The 17,514-nt window shown below is 36.7% G+C and overlaps 1 protein-coding gene across 1 annotated transcript in view; it reads left to right on the top strand.

The window, feature by feature from the left end:
* Window positions 1-17,514, top strand: part of LG06H1orf141 (linkage group 06 C1orf141 homolog) — a 163,133-nt gene that overhangs the window by 117,464 nt on the left and 28,155 nt on the right. Inside the window, exons 3-4 of the mRNA XM_019730956.2 lie at window positions 9,866-9,981; window positions 15,627-15,728. The gene's annotated coding sequence lies outside the window, so the exon portion shown is untranslated. The remainder of the gene's footprint in view (window positions 1-9,865; window positions 9,982-15,626; window positions 15,729-17,514) is intronic.

Below are 17,514 nucleotides of genomic sequence, written 5' to 3'. Positions count from 1 at the left end.
CCTCTGGACCCACTGATGACAGGATCTTGTAAAAAGATCTTACAAGGAGTCCGATCTTGTAAGAACCCATTAAGTCCTGTGGAAGCCATATGATTTGGGAGTGGAATGAGGTGGGAAGTATACCAGTTAGCTATTACCGCTTTAATGTTGTATAACAAAGCACCCCAAACTAGTGGTTTAAAACAATTGTCATTTATTTCCACAGATCTGCATAATGGCTGAGGTCGCTCTACTTAAAGCTGTAGTAACTAGGGTGCTGTATTCCACACACTGGTCATCCTCCTTCTGGGGGCAGTAAGCTAGCGAGGCCACATGGGAGACCTCTGAAGTTTAGGCTCAGAACCATCCTGACACATACCAACAGTCAAAGCAAGTCACATGGCTAAACACTAAGTCAAGGGGCAGAGAAATACTTTCTGCCCACAGTGAAGCTTAAGTCAGAGTGGGATGCAGGGGATGTGGAAGGATGGGACTAAATTATTTACTCTGCCACAGGGTGAATGTGTGAAATAGTTCCCAGAGAAAGATTGGATGTTAGACAGACAAGACAGTAGGTGTCCACCATAGTACCGTGTTTCCCTTAAAATAAGACCTAGCTGGACAATCAGCTCTAATGCATCTTTTGGAGCAAACATTAATATAAGACCTGGTATTATATTATATTATATTATATTATATTATATTATATTATATTATATTATATTATATTATACCTGGTCTTATAGTAAAATAAAACCTGGTCTTATATTACAGTAAAATAAGACCCGGTCTTATATTATAGTGAAATAAGACCGGGTCTTATATCAATTTTTGCTCCAAAAGATGCATTAGAGCTGATTGTCTGGCTAGGTCTTATTTTGGGGGAAACATGGTATTATTACATAGATACAAACACAGTAAAATCTTAAGTAGTGGATTTTATTAATCCCCAAATATTAAAGTAGAGAGCAGTTGGAACCCTTACAATGTAACAAGCACTCTACTAGGAATTTTATAGATATCATTTCAAAAGAGAATCAATAAAAGCTGTTATTAACTTGAAATAATATGATTTTCCCATAAATTCTCTCAGTTAAGTTTCAAAGAAGTATCTTTGAGGATTCCAAGTTAATACCTCTATTTCCAATTGCTGCTTCTTTAGGAGTAGGTCATGCCTTAAACTTTCTAATCTTTATATCTGGGAAACAAAGGCATCAGTGTGGGGAAAGAGAAATATTCTGGAGCCAGGGAGACCTGAGTTTAAATTCTCGCTTGGCCATTTGCTAGTTAAATGACCTCAGACAAGTCACAAACCCATTTTACCATCAGTTTTCTTCTCTGTAAAATGTGGATAATAATACATACCAAATAGGTTTTGGGGGAGGATGAAATGAGAGTATGTTTATCAAATGTACATCACATTGTCTGGCACAGAAGTATTTAATAAATGTTAGTTTCTTGGTTATGGAGTAAGAAATTAAATAAGGCAAAGTTCCTATATTGAGTTGAATGCTTTGCTCCTTTCCACACTAAAAATCTAATACCATTACAGAATGAAAAAAATCTTAAATGAAACGGAACACAAGTTTACATAGTAAAAAAGTAAAATGTTGAAGTCATTAGCACTGTACTTGAAACCAAAATTCTATTTAAAAAAAAAAAAAGCAGTTGTTTGTTTTGTCAACTATTTCTCTCAGTAGAATATTCTGGCAACCTAACTATGAGCATTTCCATTTCATGTTTTAGTCAGTAATAGATAGAGCTCATGTAGTTTAATGTTAAATTCTATTAGAGTACAGTGGCTTAAACAACACTGAGGAATTTCGACCTTTCACCATTCACAATTTGCAAGCAGGATTCAATTTTTTTTTTATTTTTTTATTTATTTTATTTTTTTTAGGATTCAATTATTTTAACTCGGGAGAGATGTTAACTTTATAATCAGCAGCTAACTAACTTTCCCTTTCAGGATATTTCTTCCTTGTGCCTTCTTTTCTTCATACTATTGGGAAATCAGTGTTCACACTTGTAAAAACATTATACAAAGGCAATTTGTAGTACAAATTAGGTTGTAAAATTTCTCATTTGACAGAGTAAATCTTGGATGGTGAATTTAATTAATTTGTCTTCCTTAGGCACCTTCATACTTTACACATTTCAGAAGCGGTCCTTGCTTCAGTCTTGTTTGTAAGAGGCTTTATATTTTGCTGAGATTTTCATCTTAATACTAATTAGTTGTTAAATAAAAGAATGATTCAATATGTTAGAATTAAATCTCTGTTCATGGTTCTCTTTAAAAACTACTAGAAAACTTCATTAAATCCAAAGCAGAGTATTGTTCAATAGTAAACAACTCTCTAAGAGTTTCATTACTTCATATTGTGTTATTATCTTTTCTTTTGTGGATGGCAATACTATAGATATACTCATTTTCCTAATCCAAAATTTCAAATTGGACTTGCAAGAGAAAGTTAGTAAAGCTGAGACAACTTTAAAAATTATCACTTTACCACAACAAATATATTTTCATAAATTTTGCCCATCTTAAAAGAACTCTAAAAATCAAATTTCCTTTTCTTGAACGATTTATTAAGCTCATTATTTCATTATAACCACAAGTTATAGCACATTGATTTCTTATTCAATAACTCTTTAAGTATGCTGCAACTTCAGCTCTTTTTACTTTAAGTCATTTTCCCATTATGAATATAAATGACTTGCAGGTAACTTAACAAGAAAAATACTTTTATCATTTTGCTGTGCTCTTATTTGTAATTATTGGCACTTTTAAATTGTACTTGATGGAAATCCAACTCAAACTAGCTAAGTAAAAAAATGGGAATTAATGGAAGAAAGATGGGGTCTGTTATAGAACTGATGGAATTTCTGTAGAGAGCATATAACTTCAGATATCTCAGGGAGAAAAACTTCCAACTTGACACAGCCAGGACTCAGTCTCTTTTGCACAATTCATCTCTCCTCTGCTTAATTCTCCTAGGCTTCATTATTGCCTCCAAATGTTTTCCACATAGAAGCCCAAGATTACAACCTTCTTATTCTATGCCTCAAGAAAGAAGGAGACTCTTACTAAAAAAAATCTCTGAGAAGTACTCTGATTGCCTTGTCTTGGGGCCTGTATTCATCTTTCAGAACAATCCCTTTTCTCAGAGAGATGAAGTACCTACTATGATTGACCAAATCAGGGTCATATTCCCATCCCTATGGGCCAGGGATGGGAATATGTCCCTATAATTGACAGTCCAACCACAATTAATTGGAAAGGAGGAAGGGCAATTTCCTCAAGGAAAAAAGTAACTCTTAGCAAATGAAGGTGCAAGAGAAGAGGTATTCTACACTGATTAAATGTATATATGTTCTTAATTCAGTAGAATTTGGCCATGTTGAGCCTCTTGGTTTCAGTCTTCTCTGGACATGTCTGAAGGTGGAATTAGTATCCTAGGATCTGTTTACATGAAAGACCATGGTGTCTCCTTTAATCCAAAGGAAGGGAATGACATGGCACAGAAGTGTGGCTTAAGGACAACAGGCCACGATAAAGGAAGAGAAATGATTATAAATGTAGCATTCTTTCTGTCTGTCTGTCGCTCAGATTATTTATTGGCCCAGCCCCCATGGATTCATGCCCGAGTCCTACTGTGAAAGAGGTTCAATAAAAACGTGAGTAAATCTGAAGGGCTGTTTCATAATGGTCTTTGTGAGACACTGAGGTGTGAGTGGTCAGCAGCATTTATGACAACTCCTGTAGTGACCTGAGACCGCATCCCAGTGTAGATGTCTGCATTCTCAATGGCACATGCCAGCACATTAGCATAAACATTGATAGCCTCTAGGAGCCGTGGCAAAGACTTGGAAAGACAGCAGAATTGTCACTTTTGTCATTGCATGCACAGGAAATAATAGTAAAGCTAAGACAACTTTGTAAATTGTCAGTTCACCCCAATAAAGCATATATGTTTCACAAGATCACATAAAGCCAGAATAGGAGAGTTGTTACGTGACTAAGCTGAGAGGTTCTTCCGTCCCACATGATGTTGGCTGGCGCTTCAGTCATCTGTGGCTCAACTGGTCTGGAATATCCATGGTGGGTCAGTCACATGGCTGGCAGCTTGTGCTGGCTGGCGTCTAGGAAATCCGCAGGGACTGTTGACCAGAGTGCCTCAGTTTTTCTCCCCAGTGCTTCTCCGTGGCTGGTATCCAAAAGGAAATGTCCCAAGCAAAGAAATCGGAAGCTACAGATATCATCAGCGCAACCTTAGAAATCAGTGTCATTCCTGCAACATTCTACTGATAAAAACTGATCCTAGGGCCAGCCCAGATTCAATGTGGAAATGGTTTACAGGAGGGTGTGAATACTGGGAAGCCTGGTTCATTGGGGGCCATCTTTACAAACTAGCTACCACAGCCAAAGAATGCAGTTTTGTGTCTATTTTAATGACCCTGTTTTCCCTATAGCTTACCTAGGAAACACATTATAACTTAAAACAATACTCATTCATTCCTGTATTTATTAATTCATTCAACAAATATTTAATTATCTAACATGTGCTAAACACAATGCCTGGTAGTAAAGATATTAACATAAATATGACACAGTGAAATGAACACAGACATGGGAACAAAGAGCTACAGCGCAGTGGTATAAGGGCTAGAAAAGAGAGGGGCAAGCGCCATGAGAGCACAGAAAAGAGATGGAATAAAATGTCAGGGAAGATTTTTCTCCTCAAAGGCAACAACTAAGTTGAGTTTCAAAAGATGTGTAGGAAAGGCATTCCTGGAAGCAGCAGCATACTAGAAAGCAGAATAGGTGTGTTTAGGAACCTGAGGGGAGTAGCCAGTGAGGTGGGTGTTACCAAGCTTGTCAAGGACCTTTTAACCCATGCTGAAGCGATTGGACATTAACTAGCGGAGAATGGGAAGCCATTTAAAAAATGTAAGTAAGAACAGGGCATTCATATAGTATTATTTTAGAAGGGTTACTTTAGCAGCCCTGTGTAGTATGGATTGAGGATGGAAGTAAGATCAGTTATTTAGAAGGCTTTGGTAACCATCCCAATTAGAAAAATAATGAGGGCTTAACCTAAGACACTGAGGGAAGGATAGAGAAGAAGAATTTAGGAGGAATGAGAAGATTTGGTGATTGATTGGATAAGGACCAGTGAAGGAGAAGGAGGAAGTTTTGGGCAGGTTGCTTGTTATCAGTCAGAATAGGGTAGGATATGCTGTGATAACAACAAACCCTCTAATCTCCAGAGCTTAATACAAAGACATTTTTCCTTCTTGGGCAGTGTCTCCTCCAACTTGTAGCTCTGCCATATTCTGGAATTTATGACCTCTAAATTTGCCACAACTGAAGGGAAGAAAAAAAAAAAAGATTGTGAGGAACACCATTTCTTAAGTGCCTTGCTCTGGAAGAGGCATATATCACTTTCATTCCCTTTGGCCAGAAGTAGGTAGACAGTCCCAAGCTAATTCCAAGGGAGGTGAGAAAATGTTTAGAAACATATAGATATTTGGTACTATTATCATTAGCAGTGTAGATTAGCAGTATGGGCTCTTAAAATACCGGGGGTGCCAAAAAAATGTGTACAAGTGGACACTTTGGTCAATGTTGCTCAAGCAGTAGTTTACCATCATCAGAAGTGTCTGGACGCTGATGGTAACCACTTTGAGCACCTCTTGTAATTGCAGAAGTCAAACGTGACTTGTATTCATCTTTTGTTATCGGTATATATTGAATATTATGATTTTAATAGATCTTTCCTTTATTAAAATGTGTACACTTTTTTGGCACCCTCTCTATACTGCCTGAGTTTAAATCTCAGGTCCTCTACTTAGCCATGTAGCTGTGGACTAGTCTCTGCTTACTCATTTGTAAAATGGTATTAACAATAGTATTTACCTCATAGGTTCATTTTGAATATTAAATAAGATAATACACACAAAAGAGTTAGTGCCTGGGACAAGGTCAGCATTCAATTAAAAATAGTAGTAGTAGTAGTGCTGGTGGTGGTGGTGGTGGTGGTACTATTCAAATTAAAATGATTCCAATATTTCTTGCTCAAGGACCACGTGAAAAGAATAATGGAGGTGGGATGGAACACATTTGAGAAGGGATATAAATTAACTGTGAACATGTTGAATTTGCAAAGCCAGTAGTAAGTACCCCCAGTGGAGATGTTTAGTAGGCAATCACAAAATGAAACTGGAGCTTCAGAGGGAAATGGGGCTGTAAATAAAATCTAAGAATCATTGGTAAGTAGGAGAAGACTTAAACTTTGGGTATGAATGAAATTGCCTAGGGGAAGTGCCTAGCTTGAGGGAAAATGCAAGTTTGAAGGCAGACCCCTGGATAATACCAACATTTAAGAAGTACAAGGAGAAAGAAAAGACTACATGGGGACAATCAAATCAGTAGGAGAAAGCCAGAAGAAAATGAAAGGGGAGTTTGAGAGAATATCATTCCTCTTAGAATTAATAACAATTTATTACTGTTTAATTTTACATTTAGCTCAGAGATAATGGTATTTGATATAATCTTTAAATTTAATCAATAGGATTTTAAGTAAATCATTATAAGTAGCATAAGAGGAAATGTTTAGAAACATGGATATCTATTATGTCTATATAATACAAAAGTGAATACATAAGAATGGTTATAATTATCAGTATTTATCATAATTTTTTGTCAGCATTTTATTAGGAAAACAAAACCTCTCTTACTAAAAAGAAAGATCTTCCTGTTTCTATAAGGAATGCCAATGTAAAGAGACAAAGCAGGCCTCAGTAGCAGCAAAAAGTAAGGAAACATACAAAGTAAGAAAGTGGCTTAAGTATTAACTCAATAGTTTCACTGCACTATAATAGTAATTTCATGAACCTGTAATAGATGTAAAGATGGGCAGGGGTTGTAGGACAAGGAAAACATTAGAGAAAGAATCTTTCTAAAAACTTACATTATAGTAACAGTAGCTTCTCTCCAACTGGAAAGGGGCACATTTTGGAGAAGTTATTTTGCAGCCATTATCATGAAATATTTGGTGTCATTTCAAGTCATTATTATTAAACCTAAAAAAGTTTCAACCTCCTAATCTTTGGTATACTGCCACCAAGTGGTAGGAAGTTTACAAAAGTAAGAGAATTTTGATCTGTGTCTTTTCCCTGCAGTAAATCATAATCCTATATATAATAGCTTTCAGTGACTTCTGTGAGTTCTAGCTAATTATTGAACCTGAGAGTTCAAACTTGTTATCAGAAGTAAGGGTGGTCCTGGGGTATGTGCCCTCTATGAATATCTTTGTTGTTGGCCAGACTTCTTACAGTACCAAAAATTCTATACAGTACCAAATATTACTTTCTTTGTTTTCTTATATCATACAGTTTATATTTTAAGAAGTTGTATACTTTTTAAAATAAAACATTCATTAGGTTCGTTTACCCAGTATTCATCTATAAGAAGTTCATGAATTCATTCAATAAATACCTCTTGAATTTAACGGAAAGCAACGAAAATAGTTAGGAAAGAATCCATTTTAATTGTTTTTGGTATATATTTTACCAAACTTTTTTGAGTTAAAGAGAAAATACTTTGTGTAATATTTTGTATAAAATACTTTGCCTAATACTAATTGTATGATGTTGGACAAATCACATAATTTTTTTTTTATCATTTCTAAAACTGAAGATAATACCTTTTTGTAGATACTATTTAAAGATTAAGAATTAATGAAGGATGAAATTAGATATGTTATTAAAAATTTCTTGGGCGGCCAGATGGCCCAGTTGGTTAGAGAGCGAGCTCTGAACAACAGTGTTAATGGTTCAATTCCCACATATGTCAGTGAGCTGCACCCTCCACACCTAGATTGAAGACAATGAGCTGCCACTGAGTTTCCAGAGTGGCGGCCAGATGGCTCAGTTGGTTAGAGCACAAGCTCTCAACAACACAGTTGCCGGTTCAGTTCCTGCATGGGATGGTGGGCTGATCCCCCTGCAACTAAAGACTGAAAATGGCAACTAGACTTGGAGCTGAGCTGCGCCCTCCACAACTAGATTGAAGGACAATGACTTGGAGCTGATGGGCCCTGGAGAAACACACTGTTCCCCAATACTCCCCAATAAAAATTAAAAAGAAAGAAAGAAAGAAAGAAAGAAAGAAAGAAAGAAAGAAAGAAAGAAAGAAAGAAAGAAAGAAAGAAAGAAAGAAAGAAAGAAAGAAAGAAAGAAAGAAAGAAAGAAAGAAAAGTCATTGGATAAATATCCAGGCCTCCTGCCATTAAAAAGAAAACAAAAATTTCTTGTCTATACCTGACATATAGTATGTGTTCCATAAGTATTAACTGAGATAATGATAATATTCTAAGAATTTTATATGATTCGTGCTTTATAAATTTTACTGACTAAAAAATTGGCATGAGGCTGACATTTCTGAACTCAATTCTCCTTTTAGAAGCTAATTTTGCCTTTGTGCAAACTTATGAGTTGAAGGCATTATAATATTAGGCAAATAAGGGCTATCACCTAGATTCTAGTTACCAACTCCATGTAAATCATTGTTCTTAAAAGGACATGTTTTAAAAAAAATGATAGAATTAAATTATCTTATCCTTTTGTTATTATATTTCTTATATTTTAAGTGTGTGAAATAAATTGATTCCAGTTGTTAACAAAAATTCCAAAAGAAATTAAAAGAGAGTTTTACTTATATATGATTTGTCAATCAGGGACATAGCCCTCAGTACGAACAGACGACTTGTTCCAAAATGGAGGGAATAAGGCTAGGTTTTTAAACGCAAAATTGCAGGGAGCTGATGATCAACAAGATGGATTACTAGGGGGAAACAAGACCACAAACTTACATTATTTGTTTTCTGATCGGTGGGGGCAACTGGACTTTTCAGAGGTCGGCTCGGCTGACTCCGTGGTCAGCAAGTGGGGCTGTGATACAAGAACAAGGGGTAACATATGATTAGGAATCTGTCAACGTCCTAGTTCCAGTTCAAGCTCGTAGAACAGCAACTTTTGGGTTACTTGTCAACAGGAATCCAACAGCACATAGAGACCATTCTATGGGCAGTTTCCAAGTCCAAGGAGCAGTGTCATGCTCAATAAGCAGCCTGAGTTCAAATTGCTAAAATCCAAATGTTGGGCCACACATTATGTTATTAAAGTTCTTAAAAGTCCTCACAATATTTTCATGCATTGACTATGAATGACAATTTCTAGCCAAATTTTAATTACTACATAGCTACAACCACTCTTTTCTTGCAAACTTTCTGCCATTGCCACTAGCATGGAGTTGCGTTATGATGATTAATTCTGTTTTTTTAAATCTTTAGTTCTACTTTGATTTGCATTAGATAAGGTGCATTGCTGAAATGGTACCAACATACCAACGTAACTCTTGACTAAAAATTAATCAATGTTGTAGAAAGGCCCAACCGCTCTTGATCAAATTGGGCATGTTTTCAAGTCAGTCATTTTTAGAGTATGATTTGTGATATGTGTATGAATTGTGTGTGTGTGTGTGTGTGTGTGTGTGTGTGTGTCCAAACCTGCTATACAACTTGAAAAATACAAGGGTGATCTTACTAATCACATGGGCGGTTTCTTGGCCTTAGGACTAAGAATGGATATTTGTTTATGTCATAAGTTATGAATGTAATCTTTCATCAAATATTCAAATATGGGCTGTCGATGTCCATTCAGAACTGCAAGCTGCATGGAAGTTTTAAGCTTCCTTTTGAAATTCTGCTTTTCCAGGAAAGTACAAAAGGAAGAAAATAAAGAGAAGCAAAGTCAGTGCTCCCCAGTTTTTTTCACTTCATATTCTCCTTTCCTTGACCTCTCTCTCCTTCCACTCTTTCAGAATAATAGTGTGTGTATCCGTAAGTATTTGCTGAATCATTTTGGCTGTTAGTGATGAAAGTATGTGGGCAAAACCCCTCCGAGGAGAAAGAACCCTGCTCTCAAGACCTTTTCAAGGTGGGTAAAGCTCTTTCTATAGACACAGGACACGTTGTAAGGGGATTAAGGAGGAGGAGAAACAACTGCTAAAACTGGAAGAGAAAAGAAAGTCATTTTGGTTTGGGGAGGCATAGTGTGGGAAGGAGGTGGGAGGCAGGTCTCAGGGGCTCTTCCAGGTCCCTTGAAAAACCTTTGCCTCTTCTATACTTACTAGTGTTAAGGTACGTCCTCAATTTTGCCCACAATTTTGGCTTCCCAGTAAAGGACCATAGGCATACAGTGTTTGAGTTGGGCACCTATTTTTCATGCACCCGCACGCATGCTTGGCGGGTCCCCTGGTGGAGTAGCCAAGGCGATGGTGAACTGGGGGGCAGGGTACGAGGTGGGAGCTGGCTGGAGGCTGCATAATCGGTGCATTCAAACTTGCCAGGAAAGAATGAATCTGGAATGGGCCAGTGGGAGTTGATCACTCCTGAAATAATTGTGGTGTGACTTGATTTCAAGTTTGCCAATGGGATCTTCCAATTGTTATCTGAGTGGTTGCTTACAGTTATACTCCCCAAAGAATGTACAACATACTTTTAAAATATCCTTGATGTTTTTCCTTAGAAGCTTCTCATCCAACCTCATGTTGGTGACAAGCAAATTTTAGTAAAAGTTTCAAAATGAAGAGTACATTTTCTCTCCCTCTCTCATAACAAAAGGAGGTAAGAAAATTTATGGTGTGGCTCTAAGCCTATGCACCAAGTTTAATAGCTAAATCTTCTAATAATGAGTGTTTAAATTAGTTCTCATTATTTGTGGGTTGTATTGGTTTGCTAGGGCTGCCATAACAACAACAAAAAAACCACAGACTGGATAGTTTAAACAGCAGAAAGTTATTCTTGCCAGTTCTGGAGGCTCAAAGTTCACAATCGAGAAGTCTGCAAGGTTGGTTTCTTCTTAGGCCTCTCTCTTTGGCTTGCAGATGACCACCTTCTCACTGTATCCTCACGTGGTCTTTCCTCTGTGCCTGTTGTCTGTGTCCTAGTCTCTTCTTATCCAGTCATATTGGATTAAGGCCACTCTAATCGCCATTTAACTTAACTACCTCCTTAAAATAAAGACCCTACCTCCAAATATAGACACATTCTGAGGTACTGGGTGTTAGGGCTTCCATATACAAGTTTGGGGGGCACACAATAATATGGTCCGTTTGTCAATATTTTAGACATAAAGAAAAATAATTTTCTGTGTCTGTACTTGGAATGTGAGGTAAAGAAAATCAGCCAATTATCTCATTATTGAGTAAAAAGTAATCATTCAACAGTGAGTGCTAACTATGTACTCAATACAGTGTTTGGTGGTCTGCGGCCTATGTAAGATAAAAGTGTAAGAGGCCTTGCCTTCAAGGAGTAAACATTTGAACTGATAAAGCCAGATAATGGAACTAAGTTTTAATGTAAGCTTCCATTTTCTAGATAATTGCTCAGTCCTGATCTTTAGTTTGTGAATTTAGAGCCTCTTTCAGTTTTCCTGAATTTTTCCTGAGGCTTTAAAAGGAGACGTTGCGAACTTGCTGAAGAAGACTTCTTAGCAGAGCCTATTGTTGGCAGCATTAGGTATTTGTTTGCTTTAATTTTTTTCAATCCCAAAGGTCCTAACTTTTAAAATGAAGTAGTGCTCTGCTCTTAAAAGTAACTTTTTATTTGATATTGTTATTTTTAGTAATGACTCAGCCTTCTGATGTGCTCCTAACATTGGCCCTGCAACCTTGAAATTGTTTGTTGATATAGCCAAGTGTTTGCAGTGAGAGGCCTATGGGTGATTTATGGTGAGCATGACTGGGAATTTTATTCTGCCCTCATTGGCAAGTTCTCTATTTCATTGTGTTCTCTTTCAAAAAGCTGTCATTACTGAGCCAGTAATTAAAAACATAAATCCAAGTTTCCTTTGAAAATACTTTTACTGAATTTAGATTTGGCAAGAACCACATTTTATAATCACTCAATTTCATGTTTCATCCTCCAATAAATCATCATGAATTAATGTCATCTATTACAGATAAGCTGGGATCACTCCCCCTAAAATGTTATAATCAGAGATATCACCAAATTAAATTGTAATTTGTAGATCCCAGTTAGGTGTAAAACCCTTTGGCTGGTGCTGAGATTCAGAGGTGGATAAGTCAATTCTTGCTTTACATGAGCTTTCAACACAGTGAGAAAGAAATTTGTCAAAGAGGGACTCTGTAACACAATGTGCCAAGTTCTATAGTGAGGGACAAAGTACAATAGGTGCACACAAGAAAAGGAGACTGTCACCAAGACATGGAATGAGAGGATGTCAAGGAAAATTTCACAGACGAGCCTTTACACTAGTATTTGGTAGAGTAGGCTTTTGACCAGAAGACTTAAGGAGAAAACATTTCAAGTGGAAGGAAAAGCATGAGTGAAGGACATGCTTGAGGAAAGGGCAGGATGTGTCCAGGGCCTGGGAGTAGTGTAGTATGAGAGAAGACGGCGTCGTGGGAGACTAACTGGAAGGGTGGACTGAGCCAGATTCTGGACTGTCTTTTCTTAAAACATCTTGTATGTCACGTGAAGAGTTTACGCGTTGTTCTGCAGTTGATGGGGAGGTTTGTGGCCTGGAGCTGGACTTGATCAGTGTTGTGTTTAAGGAACACAGCTCTGATGGCATTTGAAGGATCAGTATTTGAGGGATAAAGAAGAAAGTTAGGGGTAGGAAAATTGGAGTATAGTACAATAACTCAAGGGAGAAAAAGTGAAAACTTGAAGGTCTGAAGGAAGACCATGGCAATGGAAATGAAAGTAAGGACAGGAAAGGTCTTGTCCAATTAGAGTCAATGTTGCCTCCCTGTTCGTGGAATTAGGTGAAAGACTGTTGACTCATTCTAGGTTCTATGAGTTAGTCTCTCCAGGTTCTATGAGTTAGTCTTCTCTGATCACATAAGAACCCTACATTCCAAAAGAGAGCACTTCCTCACAACTGTAAGTACACATAAGAATGCTTTGGCTATATCGCTACATATTTAAGAATTGAAATCGTCTCTCCCACCCAGATTAATATATCAATTGAAATGGGGATGATTAGATCTATGTACTTGAGACCAAACTAATTTTGTGGGGTTTTTTGTTTGTTTGTTTGTTTGTTTTGTTTTGTTTTTATGATGAGTTTCCAGTATGGAGACATAGTAATGCTTATCAGGGTGGTTTCTCTAAATAGGAGGCCTACACTTGAGCTTTATAGGACAATGAGTTTTAGTTTCTGTTAACTGAACGAAGAATATGAATTAAATAGAAAATTAAGAAGTAACACTATGAGAAAATTAGAGAAGGGATGATAGTCAAAGGACATGGCATAGAAGATACTGAATTGCTGTATTAAAATAGAAAATCCTAACTTGCTGAATAAATTCTCGTTGTTTCCCAAGTTCTAAGGATTTAGAGTAATTGAAGAAATATACTCTGAAGGTAGCAAGTAGGCCATCAGACATATGGACACCATTGGTGATTGCATGGGGATAGGTATAGGAGAAAAAACAAAATGATATACATATAGAGAACATGCACTTTGCAGTATTTGTAGATAATCCCATACAACTTATCCCTAAGTGGTAGTATATCATTACTTATGAGTATATTTACTTCTTTTATTTACCAAACATTTATATGTCATTTACGTTCTCTCAATTAAACCTTATAACAATCCCATGAAGTACATACTTTTATTAGTCCCATTTCACAGATAGGGTAACACAGAGAGATGCAGCAAGTAGACCACTGTCACACAGCTGGTAAGTAGAAGAGCCAAGGATTCAAACCCAGGTAGCCTGACTTCAGAGTCCATGTTTTTAACCAGCACACTATGCTGCCATTCTAAGTTTAAAAATGGGAGAGAAAGCAATATTTTTTTCAGTTCTGTGGCTTGATCCAGAAGGATCACAACAGAACATTGTCATAGATTTGTGTATTCTCATGAATGTAAATGCAGGCTAAAAGCAATCATAGCATGTACAGTTGTCCATTTCCTTTCTTGCTGATGGTTAACTAATTCATTTAGGTTGTTAGGTATCAGAGGTACAAAAATGAATTAGACATGGTCCCTGCCTTCAAGAAGCACATAGTACAGAAGGGAAATAAAACAAGTATGTCAAATGCTATAAGAGTGTGATACATACTAGGATAGCAGTATACGCAGACTATCATTTGAGCACAGACATTGGACATAGTGTATCAGGGAAAACTTCCCCCCAGAGGTGTTATTTGTGTTGAGTCTTAAAGGATGAATAGGACTTAGAAATGTAGGGAATGGAAGAACAGCATTTTTAGGGAGAGGGAACAGCAAATGCAAAGCAACCAGTAAAAGAATATACAACACATTTGAGGAATTGCGAGTTCATCAGGACTGGGATATCAAGTATACATGAGGAAGAGGCAGATGAGGTTAAAGACTTAGTCAGAGACCAAACCATGAGACTTGCATGATAAATCAAGGAGCTTGACTTTGGTCCTGAAAGCTGTAGGTATGGGTCGAAGCTTTAATCACAGAGGCATGTGATTGTATTTTTCTGAAAAAAAAAAAAAAAAAATCTGACAAATGTGAATGATAGAATGGATCAAATGTATAGACGTATTTTGAAACTATTGCAATAATCCAGACAGCGAGTTAAGGAATCCTAAACTGAAGCAATAGCATTGTGAATGGATAAGAGGAGAAAAACTAATATAAACAAATATGTTACCTATATCCTATATAAGAGAAAGTGATTGTATATTTAGGGAAGGGTTAAGAGGGAGTTTTCTAGGAGAGTGATGGCCAAATCCTGGTTTGGGGTGCATGAGAATAGCTTTAAAAATATAGATCCCTAGTCTTCACCTGTGGAAATCCTGACTTAGCAGGCCTGAGGTGACAACTGGGAGTTGTATTTGAAAGATTTGAAGTTCATTCTGCAGTGTAACTAGGATTAAGAACCATTACAACTCCTAAGTTCATGGACTGGATGCCTAAGAGGTAACTGATGTGATAATAAAGGTTGGAAAAGATTTTTGGCTATGGGCAAGGAAGGATGGGTTTACTTTTAGGCCTATATTTGAGCTACCTGTGAGAAATCTGGATTGAGCTAGGTATATAGATTTGGAACTCAACGGGACATTATGTTTGGAAATAGATAGTGGTAGATAAACTATGGATTTGGGAGGTCATCCTGAGGAATATATGGAATAATGGAAGAGATGCCTGAGCATTTAGGAACAGTAGTATTTAGGCAGTGATCTAAGGAAGAAGAGCGAGTTGAAGACACTGACAAGGAATCTTCAGAGAAGGTAAGAAGATGTGATTGTTGTCATAGAAACCAAAAGAAGGGAGATCCATAGAAAGCAATGGTTAACATCAGCAAACGTTGTAAACACTCAAATATGGTAAAAAAGACCAGAAACGTGTCCACTAATTTATAAGACGGTGACCCTGGTGCCCTATAAAAGCAGATTTAGTGGTATAGTTTAGAAGGAAGCCAGATGATGGTAGATTGAGAAGGAAAAGGGATATAAGAAATTAGGAACCCTAAAGTAGACTGATACATAAGAAATTTGGCAATAAAGGGAAGATGAGCAAGAATAATGGCTAGTAGTGTCAGCGGAATAATTTTTTTTTTTTTTTAATAGAAGAGACAGCATGCTAAGGAGAAGAAATTGGTAAAGAAAAAAGATGACCCATACAGAAGCGAGAGGACAACCAATTCAAATAACTCTTTAAGGAGGCAAGAGGTAGGAGAGTTTAAAGTATATTGGGAGTAATTCGCTTTGAATAGGAGCGGCAACACTTCCATTAAAATTAAAATATAGCTAAGATGGGAATGGATACAGAAAAGACTTTGGTATTAGAGGTAGAAGTTGATGGAGTTCTTACCTGACGGTCTCTATTTTCTTAGTGAAATTGGTGGTGTTTGGAGGCCATCTGCCTTGCTAGGAAGGTAGACGTCACAAAGAAAAATGTCTGCCAGGTGGCAACTTTCTCAGTAAATGTGATAGAATTCTAGCACGATGTCTTTCATGTAATACCTTTAGGTAGCCAGTGGCCAAATGAACAGATAAATGTTCATCATCAAATGATAATCTGTGCTCATAGAAAAAGAATAATGTAGAACATATGCCCATAGAAGTAGAAATATGAAGTAGAAGTATGAAATATGCTGGTTTAAAGTAGACATTAAAGATTGAATCAAGAAAAGACTGAAACATGGGTCTTATTGAGGAACACTTAATGTAGTCTTGATACATTTTGCGTTAATAGATTAGTATTTTTGTTCAGGCAAAGCCGTTGAGATACACCATCTTATTAGACCTGATTTTCCTTTGCTCTCAGCATTTATTTGAAGAGACACAAGCTAGGTCCTTGGCACGCTTGGTATAATGATGAAAGCAAGCAAGTTAGTCCATGGTGTTTCCTCACCTCCACTTTTTTCCAGGGCTATTCATCCATTAAGAACCATTGGCACATTGCCAAAGGCTAAGGGAAACATTTGCAAACTGAAAATAAAAGGCTCCAAAATATGAAAATAAAACTGCAAAAGTAAAATTAATAACATTCTGTCAATTTCATTAACTGTCAAATTTAGTATTCATAAAATTCTCATTGACCCTCGAAAATAATTGGTTCGTTTTTCTCATTTCACAAAAATTCATGACATGCACAGTGATTTGCCAGAAATTATATCATAGCTAAATAATTTACTCATAGCAAAATAATTTTAAATAAAAAACATAAAAATTTTTTAAAATTATAACTGTGTGTGTGTTTGTGTGTAAAATGGGATTTTTGGTGCATCTTAATACCGAAAATTGTTTCCCCGAAAATAAGACCTAGCTGGACAATCAGCTCTAATACGTCTTTTGGAGCAAAAATTAATGTAAGACCTGGTCTTATTTTACTATAACATAAGACCTGGTACAATATGATATGATATGATATGATATGATATGATATGATATGATATGATATGATATGATATATGATATGATATGATATGATATAATGTAATATAATAAGACCGGGTTTTATATTAATTTTTGCTCCAAAAGACGCATTAGAGCTGATTGTCCGGCTAGGTCTTATTTTCGGGAAAACACGGTATGTCTGATGGGTTGTTGAAGATGAAGGACTCTAAAAATAAAAGGTGTAAGACACCTTACTCTTTAAAAAGACCTGCTTTCTGTTCCCTCTCACAAGTAAGCAGCACGTCTCAGCTGTCCCTCATGTAATTTATACCTTCCCTTTACTGGGAGACTCAGTCACTTCAATATATTGGTTCTTCCAGTTATTTACCATTCTATCTCTTATTGAGAAGTAGAAATTTTTGTCCCCAATAAAAGAAGTTGATGAGAAATATGGGAACATTGCCCACCCCCCTGAACTCATATTTTGTTTCAGGGAAACACAGAAACTATTATAATAAAATTCCTTTGGTTGTTTTTTGGATATGTGAGAGGGCTGGTTCCTGGGTCTGAAAAGACAGTACATGATGTTCAGCTAATCCATATTCTCTTCCAAAAT

The sequence above is a fragment of the Rhinolophus sinicus genome, linkage group LG06, assembly GCF_036562045.2.
Source record: "Rhinolophus sinicus isolate RSC01 linkage group LG06, ASM3656204v1, whole genome shotgun sequence".
NCBI lineage: Eukaryota > Metazoa > Chordata > Mammalia > Chiroptera > Rhinolophidae > Rhinolophus > Rhinolophus sinicus.
Note: the sequence above shows the minus strand (reverse complement) of the source record. Positions and strands in the feature narration are given on the sequence as shown.